This window comes from Protobothrops mucrosquamatus, unplaced genomic scaffold, assembly GCF_001527695.2.
Source record: "Protobothrops mucrosquamatus isolate PMUCROS unplaced genomic scaffold, P.Mucros_1.0 scaffold155, whole genome shotgun sequence".
Classification (NCBI taxonomy): domain Eukaryota; kingdom Metazoa; phylum Chordata; class Lepidosauria; order Squamata; family Viperidae; genus Protobothrops; species Protobothrops mucrosquamatus.
In genome coordinates, this window is record NW_015386519.1 from 308,662 (window position 1) to 323,134 (window position 14,473).

Sequence of the window (14,473 nt, forward strand, 5' to 3'; positions counted from 1 at the left end):
CCCGCCGGGTCCCGTCTCTCTGTCTTGGGCTTGTCCCGCCCGGAGCAGGAAGAATGCAGCACCGAATCCCCAGTCCCAACTTAGCAGAGCGCTCACTTTTGTAGGAACGGAAGAAAACCGGTCCTCGTCCCGGGGAGGCCATCGGAACGAGGCAAGAGACGGGCAGGGGCTGGCTACCGAGGGGAAGGCACCCCCGGTTCTGCAAAGGTTAACCTCCCTTCCCCACGCCCCGCCCCCGGCGCCGGAGGAGCCCGCCCCCGCCCCCGCCGCTGATTTAGCTGGTGGCGTTGCCTTGGCCGCCGGCTTTGGGCTGCCTGCGGTCCGGGTTGGGGACGCATCGCCGGAGAGCAGCGGGCAGATGTCAGGCATCTGAGCGCGGTGAGTGAGTGGCTGGCTGGCTGGCGCCCTCTGAGTCTGCCTGCCCCAGAGACAGAAGGGGCCGATAGGGACAACGTCCCGGCACATGGACATGCCTGCGCCGACTTTTCCAACGGCGCCTTTGCTAACGCGGAGGGTGTGGGATTGTAAGGTGTGCGTTTGGCTGTTTGGCTCTGACTTCCCCCCCCCCCTTCGAGCCTTTCACTCTGCAGGGAGGTGGCGTCCGTTTCCTTGCCGAATTATAAGGTCGGGTTATCCGTTTGGCTGTGTTCGCACGACTCTCTCTCTCTAACTTCGAGGATACGGTTCTGCTTTTAACCCGGGCTTGCTTCTAGTGCGGACACAGCCTTCCCAAATCGGAGGGCAAAGATGAAAGGAATCTCGGGGCCTCCATCCTCAAGGTCCCTGAGAGGGGAGCAAAAAAAAGGGATAGGGAGCAGGTGCTGTTCCTGTTGAACGTCTAAATTGACTTCAAAGATGCAGCCCTGTTTTCTGCTCTATTCCCTCCCCCTTCTCTCTCTCTGGATGGCATGGCATGGCTGGGCAAATACATAAGTGTCAGCCAGTGCAGGCAGAAAGCGAGTAGAGTATTGCTGGAGGGGGTAACAACCGCAAAATAAACAGAAGTGGCAGCAGCCTTTTCTTGCCTCAACTTCCCAGAGGAAAAAGAAGTTGGGATTAGTCAGTGCTACCCAAGTTTCTTTTTCCTTCTCCTATTGCCTGTCTTTTCATGTTTGGTAAAGGTTTTGTTCAGAAGGCCATTTTTCCACAGTGGCTGGGTTTCCAAAGGATATCAGTTTAAAATAGTGACTTTGGCAGTTTTGTGTGTCATGGAAATGCAGTCTTTGTGTATACAATTGGTCCTAAACTCATGGCTGTATCAGTCAAAGAGACTGCAGGTGTGGTGGGTCCACTTTTCACGGCCAGCTGTCTAGGATACTTTGCCCAGGTGGAAGGTTGAATGTGATGGTTGGTTCGTTTTTCTCTTGTGGAATATTTTGGGACCAATTCATGCTTATATCTGGGGCAAATTCAGTTGGTCTTCCAAGCTCCCACTCAGACCCAGCATAATGAAGCGGAGGAAACTATATCTCTGAGACTTTCTACATACAGTTCTTAGCTTTGGCTAAGCAGGGCTGGATGTGATTAATACTTGGATGGGATACCAGGAAATCCCAGGATTGTAAACTAGGTTGGGAGCGGGGGGGGGGGGACAAAGGGGGGAAGAATCTAGAAGAAGAAAATGGTAAATAATAGTTGTACTCTTACCAACAAAACTACACTGACATGTTCCCCTTATGGATTTTTTGGGTGAAACAAAAAAATGAACTTATGAGTTATGATTTCAATCAGTAGAAAAAATAGATAGAAAAAAGAGGGAGGGTTGTAACTATAGAGTAAGAAATAAGTCTCTATTTCTACCTATAATTGCTGCAAAGAAAATTGAAAGTTACTTCTATTTTTATTCTTTCTTTTTGCACTTTCGACTTTTTCTTTATTTCTTTTCTTCATTTTCTTTAATTCAGAAATATTCTTATTATAAAAATTGCACACACCCACATCATACTCATGTTCATGAAGTCACCAGGACATGAGCTCTCCTGGACAGAGCCATCATTTGTGTTTCATCTGTAAAATAAAAGTGGAAACCTCAAGTATGATTTTTTTTTTTAAAAAAATGTACTTGATAGTCACAGTCTGTAATTTTCAAATAAGAATCAATCACTGGAATTCTGATGCTGGTATCATATTTGCTTCCTATCTGTAGCTGTAACCGATTCAGATTCTGTCTCACAAAGGGCAATATTTGGATTTGTAGTTCCTACTTGAGTGTCAATCACTTTATAGGAAAGCTTAATCCTAATTCACATTTCATGCTTCATTAAATTGTTATTTTGCTCATTTTGTGAAATGTGCATGAATCAAATAAAACTACAGTGGAGTAAACTCTTAGCTTCATTTTATTTGCTCAGCTGTTTGGAGAACACACTTGAAGTGTTTCTTTTTCTTTGCTGTTTATAAAAAAAAAAGCAGGTTTTTTTGAAAAAAAAATAAATTTGGCTGTGCTGCTTTTTGGGGACGTGCATATTCTTTTGTTTTGTCCCAGTCTCCTTTTGTTCCTTGGTACTCTGATCACACACAGACTTGGGCACTCTTGAAGTTTTATGTGTAAGCACTGGTGTTGAAAAAAAAATAATAATGAAGTCTGATTATTCAAAGGTGAGAACAGTATTTGAAACAATACTTCTTCCAGTCATGGCAGGTAACATTGTATAGCCATGAAAATGTTATTACCTTATATTAAAAGTGAGATGTGAGTTTGCAACAGTGATTAGATAGGCAGAAAACTGATTTATTTTAAATCTGGATTCAGCCATAAACTGGTAAGATTTATAGTCTGCAAATTAGCTGGAGCTTTTTATGTATTGCCAGAACATAGATAAGATATAAAGGATGGAATCTCCCTGCTGACAAAAGGAGTGCTTTTTTTTTTTTTAAGAACGAGTTTTCATAGGATGAGTGTTTCACTCAGTTATGAAAAACGGGGTTAAGCAATTGTACTAATTAACATCTGTATTCATTTGGAATTGAGACACAAGTGAATGGCTTTTTTTAAAGGGTACTAACTACAATTCAGAATAATACGTTCCATTTACTGTTTATGGAAAGGTCATGGTCAACAGAAGGCATAGCTTATAAGTCAGAGTCACAGAGTCTGGTAGACAAATAGCTTTTAGAGGGCAAATTATGCATAAAATAGAATTGCACCACAGAGATTAAATGCTACTAAATGGGTGGTAACAGTACATTACTGGTTATTAAGTACTATAGCTGGGACTTCAACACAGATACACCCAAGTGTTTAATACTAAGATTTGAATATGTTTCTTGAGTTGTCCCTAATGTACATGCAAGTATTTGGTAAAGGCTGTTTCAAAAAGGTAGTAGAACAATAATTGATTGCTTGTTTTTTCATCTCAGCAGTTCCCTTAAGGACTGTCTCAGATGCAACCTAACTATCATGGCTCCAGATGGACCTGAATATGAATTTGAGAAACATTTTCATAGTCACGTGTTACTTAAATTCTGACTATGTACTTTTAAATATGAAATTAGCTCTCCACACAAAATTTCGTTACCCCACTCCAACTTGTTTGCTGGAATGTGGTGCCAGAGGAAAATATCTGAAATTCTTCAAAAGGTCTCTATAGTCTAATCTTAGTAAATATGCATTTATAAAGCCATTACATTAAGATGGATTTTGGAATGATTAAAAAAAAGCACACAAAATTGTCTTGCTGCAATAGTTTGCCGTTTTGTACAAGTAATCCTCAGTTTATTACCACAATTGGAACTAGAATTTCTGTTACTAAGCAAGGTGATTGTTAAATGAACCATGCCCAATTTTAGGACTCTTTGCACCGTTGTTAAGCGAATCACTCTAGCTGTTAAGTGAATCATACCCTCATTAAGTGAATCTGGATTCCTCCATGGACTTTGCTTGTTGGAAGCTGCCTGGGAAGGTTGCAAATGGGGATCACATCATCAGGGAATGCTATAATACATGCCAGTTGCCAAGCCCCAGAGTTTTGATCATGTGATCAAGGGGATGCTGCAGTGGTCGTAAGTGCAAGGACCAGTTGTAAGTCACTTTTTTTTCCAGTAGTGTTGTAACTTTCAACAGTGGCTAAATGAAAGGTTGTAAGCCGAGGATTACTTGTAGCCTATAGCCTACGTGGGATTAAAGTGCTTGGTGAGTGAACGACTGTACTGAGGAAGAGAGAGTAAATAAGAATCTATCAGAATGGTACATGCACTCCCCTTAAGTTCTCAGAATTGAGAGATACAGGTGTTACATTATGTCATGTCTTCATTTACATGATTTCCATCTCTCTCCTTGGAGAAGGGGGAAATTTTTCAGTTTATACCCAGGGTAGTAGATCTTGTGTCTTCCTTCTGCTGACTAACCAATTCACTTTATTTTTCAGTGTAACTAGGGATGTGTAGTTTGACTCAGATATGCCTCAGAGGATCCAGGATAGAGCAAATGCTGTTCCCACAAGCATCAGTTAAATCACCCTATTCAGAAGGAGGTGATAGATTAAGTGACTAACATAAGTTTATTTCATTTACAGTAGGCATTTTACAGATTAAACATTTACATTAAAAAAAGATTATTTAAAGATGCCCCTCTAATTTTTATTATGTTGCATAGCAACATGTTATTTTTCAATGCTAGAAGATAAGACTTCTAAAATATGGATTTACTTTTACTGTCAGCTACAGTCAGATAACCATCTGGTTGTATTAATATGCTTTTATATGCATATAAAAATAGTGTCCTGTAAGTAAATTATCTGTCAAAAAGGACTTATGTATGCTATAGCATAGCTGAATGATTGGACTGTTATTTTGCATCAGATTTTTGGGGGGGAAATCACTCTCCGTTCAACTAGGTACTGTATACAAGTAAATAAAGAATGTTTTATCTTTCCATTCTGTGCCAGATGTTATATTCCCAAGTGCCTTGGGAGATAAAATGAACAATATTCTGATTGTGCTATCCCTCTCATTTTTTTGTATTCAATACAAAGCATGAAATGAGAAAAATATACTGTTTATGGTTTGCTGGCTATTGATAGCAACTTGGGCATTTTTAACTTTGCTTTCTTTGAGTTTTGGAAGAACACCGGAAACTGTAACAAAAATATACCTTGTAGTAGGATGCAAATCCTAGATTTGCCTAGTTTGGACTCTTATTTTATTTTCAGCCCACTGTAATCAAGACATTTTAAGAACCTTGAGGGTGTCTCTTTATAGCTCTCTAAAATCAAAAATTGCTTGGATCTTCTCCTGCTCAAGAATATAAACAGTGCCTGTTGACATTGTTAATTCAGCTTTGAATACTGTCCCATATATATATAAAATCAGATTTCTGCAATGTAGATTTAGTAAAATACAATTAGTTTCCTGATTTAGTTTCTTTAAAGTGAGTCAAGAATTGTATCCAGTAAAACACATATCTTTTGTGCACAGGAAATCCCAAATTCATGAGGTTTCCAATCAATGTATTTTAGGGGTCCACAGTTGGAAAATATGTATATCTGCCAGCTAGTCTTTAAGGTTTCAGACATAGTATATGGACCAATATTCTCCAATATACAAAGAGAAGTGTGACTATTTTTTTAATCTTTTATTCTATTGACCATGCAAAAAAGCCAAAAGAAACAAAAACTGAATGGTACTATATGAATGGGCGAGGTATGTTGGTGTGAATATGACCCCAATTTTTTTACATATATAGGGAGTCTTTGTTTTGCGACTTCTGATTTGACAAACATTTTATTGTTACAGTGGTGATTAAAAAAGTACTTTACAATCTTCACATTTATGACCTTTGCAGGCCTGTAAAACAAAGGAAAGCTTACTTAAGATCATAAGCACAGTCATGATTTCACATAATGACTGCTTCACTTAATGACTTAGTTGCTGGTCCCGAATGTAGTCGCTAAACGAGGATACCTATACAGTATGTTCCTTCCAACAGATAATGAGAGTTGTCTGAATATTATAGAAAGATAGTATTTTACTTTAGGACCAATGCAAGTAATCTCAGTTGCTATGTACATAGTAGTTACTTATTTCTTTGAGAAGTTCCAAATATCAAATGCTATTTCTCAAGTTGTAGTATCTTTTTTGAGATCCTGTCCTATCCTTTCTTGAGGGTAGGGAAAAAAACCTGTGTTTTATTATAACAATTAGAAAAATTAAAAATGAAGCATATTTGGAAATACCAAGAAATAATTGAATTTATCATATTTTTATATGCACTAGCATATTTTTATATGCACTAGGATTTGATAGCAATGAACGGAAACGGAATATTCCTCCATGGTTAGCATTTGTAGGAAAATAAAGTATCATGCAAAAGGCTTTGCGATATCCTAAGCTAAGAGATTATTTCCACATTATAGGCTGAATTGCCAAATCTTCCTTTAGAGCCCTACTCTGGGAATTTCTAAATGAAAGCTTAGCCATGACCTTTTTAGTTTAGACTCCATGTATAGACTTCCTAAACCATAATTTCAGAAGATCTTAAATTACGAAAGACTCTATAGCCTAAATTTGTGGTAACTAGAGATATACTGGGTGTCTGCCTTTAACAAGTTTCAGAACGTTTGAAGTAATAACTTTAACTGGAAGAATATACTGTAGTATAAAGTGGCCTATAATATCATACAGGATTGCACAACACTTTTTTTTAAATGTGGCTTCTTTCTATATTTGTTTTTCATGGTTAGGTCATCACTGAAAGAAAGTGCTGCCAACTGTTAATTGTTTTGTTGTGGATCTTTTTGACTAAGATTCTTTTTGTAGCTTAGTTAACAGTCATTGGCAGCTGGAATTCCAATACATTTGAATATCTGGTTTAAATATATTTTCCTTAGACTAAATATAGAATAAAAAATATTTAGTATTTATAGCAATGTTGTGTAAATTGCACTGGGATGCATGTCAGTCAAGAACCCATCAGATATTGACAATTACTTGTTCTTTGACTATATTTTTAAATAAATTGATGATGCTTCTAGAATTCTTCTGTTCATTTATTAAACATTTTAAATATCTGTCTTTAAAAAAAGTTATAGCATTCCTTTCAATTCCATTCAAATCTTTCTTTCTTTTAAATAGAGGTTTTAATATACCCCTACCTAATTCAAGTCTTCTAATAACCATTACTAGATTAACTGCACTTTTTAAGAAGTTTTTTAACTGTTTCTCAGATTAGTTGACTGAGGCTGGAATTATATATATACTTCTTAGGGGATATGAAACACAATTCAATGCTAGTTTAACTTCAAATAGAGAGTGCCCTGTAATATGTTCCATAATTATCTTAAAAGAGGTAGTTCTCTACAGTACATACTTTTGTTGAAGTAAGTCCAACTAAACTCAGTTGTATTATATAATGTTTTGTTGTGGTGGTTGACTTATACCAACAAAATACATTTTTTAAAAAAAAGAATGTGATGATACTGGATTTAATATTTGATTGCATAAATGCAGTGTTCACAATGCCAGAGTTTTGTGTTTCTGGCAACTCTGATTTGCCAGAATGCTGGTTGCTTACATTCTGTATCATTTGTGGCTTTGAAATACTGTAGTTTCTGAAGGCAGCGTGATAGAGAGCATATTACAGTAGTGTAGTCATGGGTAACTCTCATCACAACCAGCCTTCAAGGAGGACCACAATAGGTGCAGAAGCAGAAACTAGAAAAAGGCCCTGCCTAGTCACAATTTCAACCTGCTTATTTAGAACAAGTCCCAAATTTCTCCTAGAGTGCTCTGTTGAAGCTTTACCACTGTCTCAACAAACTTTCTTTGAAAGAAAACATTTAAGCCTGAGCAACAGCTGTTTGAATTGGCTGGATCCCATGTAAGCTTCTTAAAGCCTCTGGTATAACCTTATTTCTCTGAAAGGTGACTGACACCTCCCTTATCCAGCCATTCACCTCGCCCTGGCCTCTTGTAGAAGCCATGTTGAATATGCATTTAGCCCACAGCTAAATGACGGAGCTCATTCTACAAATCACCCTATGCAATTCCTCAGAATCAGGAACCCCAAGGTATCTTAGGTAATCTCAGAAGACCAGTTACCTCCTTAGATATTGTACAGTATCTAGACATGAGTGAATTAAGAAATGTTATCAGCCAAACATGTCGGATGTACATCTGTCCAAACATCTTGTAGCTATCCTCAGGTAAATCTTGTGCCTCCCCACTGAAAAGGATTGGGTAAAAGAAATACAGCCACATGGGTATGCTTTGTTGGTACAATAAGATCAAAGGACCACTTTCCCATTCTTATACCCACAGTCTAGCCTTGGCACAAGCAGTTTTATTCTTGTCTTCTGCTGGAACTCCAGGCATCTCAGAGAGAGACTCATTGGGAGTAATCTGGAAAAGTTGGTCAACGTACTTGGATGAACTGCCTGCCAAATTACTGGGGAACTCAGGATATGAAGACCAGAGATAGTGTAGGACTACGTGCACAGGTCAGCCCTGATATTATTTGGGACAAGCCCTGTTTACCACAACTGAGTGTGAATTCCTAAACCTTCCTAGAATCTTCTCCTAGGCTAGGGCATGGAGGTCCACCAGCATCCTAGGAGATTCCAACATCAGTCCTTTCAAGAGATCCTGAAAACATCCTGCCGTAAAGAAAGATGGGCAGTACACAAGTAATATTTCTGCCCTGTCATTATAGCCTGATACAAGGCCAGTCTGTCAAGTCAGCAGTATGGTCACACCAAGCTTTCTTGAGAGATAATTGCCATCTCCCTCCTTTGCTTCTCCCTTCTCATCCTCTTAGGATGGAGTGAAATAATTGATGGATTCATATAAGGCATAATGTGCTTTGTTTTACTGTTGATTTACTCTGATATCTGAATGCAGCTATTATGGTTTGAAAAATATAGTTTTTGCCTTAATACAGATTGTGAACTTAGCTAAGTGTGACTCATTCAAAAGTAATTGTTAATAAAATGTTGCATGATGTGCAAATCCAGGCCCCAATTTATTTATGAATCAGAAGTGCTGAAACCCTAAATGCCAAATGCTTTATAACTGCTAATTCATTCCTTTCATTTATTGTTTTACATATGAACTAAATTATTTCAAATGCCTTCCATATATTAATGGATAAATTTACATGCTCATAAACATTAAGAAATATTACAATAAAATATAGATGATCAGAAATGTTTTGTCTTCAGTACTAATCAGAAATACATTCCTCTTGCCAATTCTATTACATGAAAGCTTTTGTTTTCTTTTCACTCTTGAAATATTCTTAAGTAAGCTTGTTTGTTACTCTGCCAAAATACTGGGCCATTAGTTTTGCAAACCCGCACTTGGTGATGGAAATCTGGTAGCAAGCCTTTTCTCTGCAAATCAAATTGCCCTGCATAATGTTACACAATGTGCAAAGTTAATGATTCATGGTTATGTGTATAAAGCAAGTATTAATTTAACAAGTATATAATCAAAGCCTAATCACAGTGTTTGTTTTTACGCTTCACATTTACACAGTTGTTTCTCAGTACTCTTCTCTCCTATAACCTCAAGCGGCTGCTTTGTTTAGAGTTAACCTTTTGATGGTAGGTGCACTTATATCATGCTAGCTTTTCTCAATGAGTCCATTTTGGGCCAGTCACACACTCTCAGCACAATCCATCCCACAGTATTGTTGTTGTGGGGAAAATAAGGGGAGGAAATTGTATTGAATATGTTCACCGCCTTGAGTTATTTGTAAAAATAATAAAAGGTGGGATGCAAACATAAATAGCTTCCATAGGTATTAAACGCCAAGAATTCCCTTCCATGCTTCTAAATAGGGACACTGTCAAGTTGGAAAAGCTAATCCATGCTATTTTGAAAGCTTATTGAAAATGTGTATTTGTTAATCTACAAAGTTGCTTCTCTGCAGCCCACTTCATGGTTTCAAAACTTGGGCATGTTCCCTAATGCTCATGTCTGAAAAAGTGCATTGAGTAACCATGCACAAGGAACTTGTTCAGAAGGGCAATAGCCATTTTTATCCCTATTAATCTAAATAGTCTGGCACCAAATATACTGCAACTGCAATTGTCACTCATAAAGCTGGTTTCATTGATGGTCTTTCAACAAGTTGCTTCCTGGATTCTCATGGCCACTGCTAGTCTATGCAGTGTTTAGAAGTGGCTTACCTTTCTCTAAATCAGGGATTGGATTGGCTAGGGAATTCTGGGAGTTGAAGTTCACAAGTCTTAAAATTGCCAAGGCTGGACACTCCTGCTCTAAATTTTAGTGGCTTGCCAAATAGACAAGATGATCTTTCCTTGTGTCATTATGCATCTTGGAGGGTACCTGAAACAGGGAGGGACTTATTTGTCCCAAGCCATGAGTCAAGTGCAGTGATTTTTAACCAGTTTACAACTTTGTGCAGTGGATTCCTGAGATCTTTTGAATATCTGGACTTGAGGATTTAAAGGAGAAGGGGGGAAAACCCACACTCTTCAGCAGAAATTCTATTATGCCTTTTGTTAGGCCATCACTTGAGGAAGGCAAGTACACTGTGTCTATATGGAACAAGCAGCCTGTTCTTATTCTTTGGGGATAACAATGTAAGCAAACTGTTTTTGTCATGGGAAGAATCTCCTTAATGGTTACTTTCAGAATTATGTGGAGGACTGAAAATAAAATGGGACAATTGCTAATAGTCTCCAGTATAATAATAGGCTAATTTAAAAATATATATTTTTGGTTCCTTCAAGTCAGTCTTGACTTATTTTAGATTTTTTAATCCTGCCTTTATTATTATTATAATAAATAAGTGAAGGTGGCAAATATATCCTCCTATTTATCCCACAACAACAAACTTGTGACATGAGTTAGGTTGAGGGAGAGTGACTGGCCCAAAGTCACCCAGCTGGCTTTGTGCCTAAGACAGGACTGGAACTCACCATCTCCCAGTTTCTAGCCTGGTGCCTTAACTACTACACCAAACTGGCTGTCTGGTTAAGTTTTTGTTGATGTTAACAGCCACACATCATATACTCTTCCTCAGAAATCACAGCACTTACCAATATAGCTGTTCAGTAACTAATTTATCATCCTAACCTAACCTCCTAACTCTCTTGAAGCACAGAGAAAGAAACAAAAATCACATTTGTCAAACTGATAACAAACTGAAGATTGTGTGGGTTGTTTCAAGATGCAAACTCACAGATGGATAGTGATGCTGGTTCAAATGCAGCAGCATCCTATCACCCATGATTTCTTATACCCAAACATGAAGTGGTGCTGGGCAAGGATGAGCAGAGTGTTGGTCTATCTGGGTAATGGGAAGAGGGCTGAAATTTTCAATGAATGCTAATCAGTGTCAGAGAGCTATGTGAATTCTATAATCAAATAATTCCATAATCAAATATTCACTATTTTATCAGATGGCTACATTGGTAAGTGGAATATAATGAGCTGAAATCCCCCTCTTTGTTGACCTAAAATTGGGTGTTCATTGCCAAAAGGGAAGTTAATTCATATAGAATAAGTTGCTGAGATTGCATTTTCATAATTCTTGGTCCTTAGTCCTCTCCACATTTGGTACATTTTTGCTTTTCCTTTGGTAGAACTTTGAAACAGAGGTTGCTTAATCTGGGGTTGAGTGTTTTGTTCCTTAAGGATTCCATACTCTACTGTTTATGTAATTGGCTGCAAAGATATGTCTAGCTTTAATCTTCAGAGTCTAAGATTTCCTAACAAGGAACTTCAATCTTCCTGTGTTTGCCAGTGTATTGTTGATAGGAACAAGTAGAGGACAGGACTGGACTGGTAGGAAGGAGTAACACTATAGCAATCAAGTAGAAAAACTGAGAGTTCTATGGTTTATAGGTGTGGTTTGATGTTGTTATACTCAAGTGATTTTCTTTGCACTAATTGTAACAGATTTGCTACTGTTTCCCAAAGCTGTAGTACAACTTACTCGAGGTGTTATCTTCAGACTCAACTATTGTTTTATAAATGCAAGTTGTTACATGTTATTTGAACCTAAGACTCGTGGAATTACATTTCATTTGACTTTCTTTATGGATGTACGTTTCTGAAGTAAAATATGTCTTTCTGATTCATTACAAGCCAAAGGAAAGGACTATTTTACTCTAATTAGCACACAAAAGATGCATTTTAAATCAATATTCTCAGTGATATCCATGTGTCTATGTAATTAAGAACTGAAAACTAGTTATTATTCCCTGGGCATACTGTATAAGTTTTTTTTAAAAAAAACCAAAACAAAATACCGGTACATAATAAAAATGATTCTTTTTGAAATTTGGGCAGATTCCATCAATCAAAAAAAAATTAACCATTTTTAAAGTACATTTATATTTACAAATACTTCTGCAAATGCTTTCTCTTACAAAACAAATCTGAACTGGAGCTTTTCTTTTTGGCACTTTTCCCAGTCCCTCTTCATTGTTTTATCAACAGCTCTGGCTTTTTGCATTTTCAGCTTGAATATGATTGACCAATTGGATAAAAGGAAACATTTCCTACCACACTTCATCTTCTAAAAAGTTAGGGAGATACTAGTCATTTCCACTCACGTATTCTGTTTTGGTTTCCTACCATTCTGGATGTCTCTCTCCTACGAAATTTGAGCTATGAGACGAAATGTACCTGTATATATCCGTATAGACAGAAGGCCTTTTTTCTTTCTCCTACCACTGATACAAATGGAAAATTCAGCTTTGCGTCCTAAATTTGTAATAGCCGTCTTTAAATTATAACATTTAATAATATATACTAAGAAAGTTGAAGATTTTCTGTGCTGTTGTTTTCTGATTTGAAGACATTCCTCTACTGACATTCTGAGAAACTAAAGAGTATGAGGCTGCACAGCAGGGTTTAATATTAATAATCAGAAACCAAAGATGTTAGCAAATAATATGAAATTATAAGATTTAATAGAACTAATGTATAAAACTGTTTTTAAGATTGAGAAAAAGTAAAATACATAAAATATGACAAATATTAATTGTATGTTATTTCAGAAAAATTATGTAAAGATGGATATGTTAAGATGAGAGAAATTAAGGGAGACACTGTTGGGGAGAATTTCTATGAAACAAAATGAATGTTTTGCCAAGAATGTTTTTCAGACAATACCTATTTTGACAAACAACGATACCATTTAAATAATGGCAGAAAGATATATCTAAATTTAGACGGCAAAGGAATAAAAAAACCCCACAAATTAAATGTAAACTGTTCAAGATGCAAAGAAAAGAGAAAGACTGGGTTTACCAAATTTGAAATTGTATTTTCTTACTTGTTCTATCTGGATGGATGTTGCTGAGAAACAAGGTATTTTTAGAGCTAAAAGATCATGACCCGAGGTTTGATAGCATGGATATTTATGGTATGATGATGTTAAAATTAACATGGATTTCAAAAATCATTTTATTAGATGTTCCCTATTGAGAATATGGAATAGATATAAACCCAGGCTGTGCCTGAAAACACCTTTATGGATGTTGGCTCAAGAAGCATATAATAGAAGAGAAACAGCAGACAAAGACAAATACAGGTAGTCCTTGACTTACAACAGTTCATTTAGTGACCGTTCAAAGTAACAACCGCACTGGAAAAAGTGACTTATGACCATTTTTCACACTTCCGACCATTGCAGCATCCCCATGGCCATATGATTTACATTCGGATGCTTGGCAATTGGTTCATATTTATGACAATTGCATTGTCCGGGGGTCATGTAATGAGCTTTTGGTGACCTTCTGACAAGCAAGGTCAATGGGGAGGCCAGATTCACTTAACAACCAGGTGACTAACTTAACAATTGAAGTGATTCATTTAACAAGAAAGTGGCAAGAAAAATAGTTAAAATGGGGCAAAACTCACTTGACAAATTTCTCAACATAAATGTTGGGCTCAAATGTGGTCGTACGTCGAGGAGTATCTGTAGTTGATATAATGGAAAACCACCAAGAGGAATTTAACATTAAATCAAGAGCATGAGGCTGCAGTTCATGGTAGACTTTTGGACAATTGCTAGGACAGACTCAAATGCCTTTGAAAGCATCCCTTTGTTCTACATCTGGTTCAGTAAAACACTTAAAAGAAGAGCCCAGAATGGCTTGGATTGTAAAAACACCAAGCCATAAACCATGAGCACAGAATGCTTGCAGTTACACTTTGCCCGTAAACGAAGCCAAGCTTTGGTATTATAACTTAGGCAAAATATGTGACCCAATCATCTTTGTCTGCTTTATCTTAGAACCCACAACTAATCTGTTTTGTGATCTATGATCAAGGGATTTCAATCTCTGTGAGACAGATATGAAAGAGAAATCCTTCTCTTTCCTTTGCATCTTTTAACGGTTTACATTTCATTTGTGGTTTTTATTCTTTTGCCGTCTAAATTTTGATATATCTTTCTGCCGTTATTTAAATGTTATCGTTGTTTGTCAAAATAAGTACTATGTTTAAAAGGTTTCAGTAAACACAAGGGGTGCTTAAATTCACTGATGGTATATGC

General features: G+C 37.2%; 1 protein-coding gene across 1 annotated transcript in view; it reads left to right on the plus strand.

The window, feature by feature from the left end:
• The first annotated feature begins 307 nt into the window (after window positions 1-307).
• Window positions 308-14,473, plus strand: part of LPAR3 (lysophosphatidic acid receptor 3) — a 29,408-nt gene continuing 15,242 nt past the window's right edge. The window contains exon 1 of the mRNA XM_015813420.1: window positions 308-378. The gene's annotated coding sequence lies outside the window, so the exon portion shown is untranslated. The remainder of the gene's footprint in view (window positions 379-14,473) is intronic.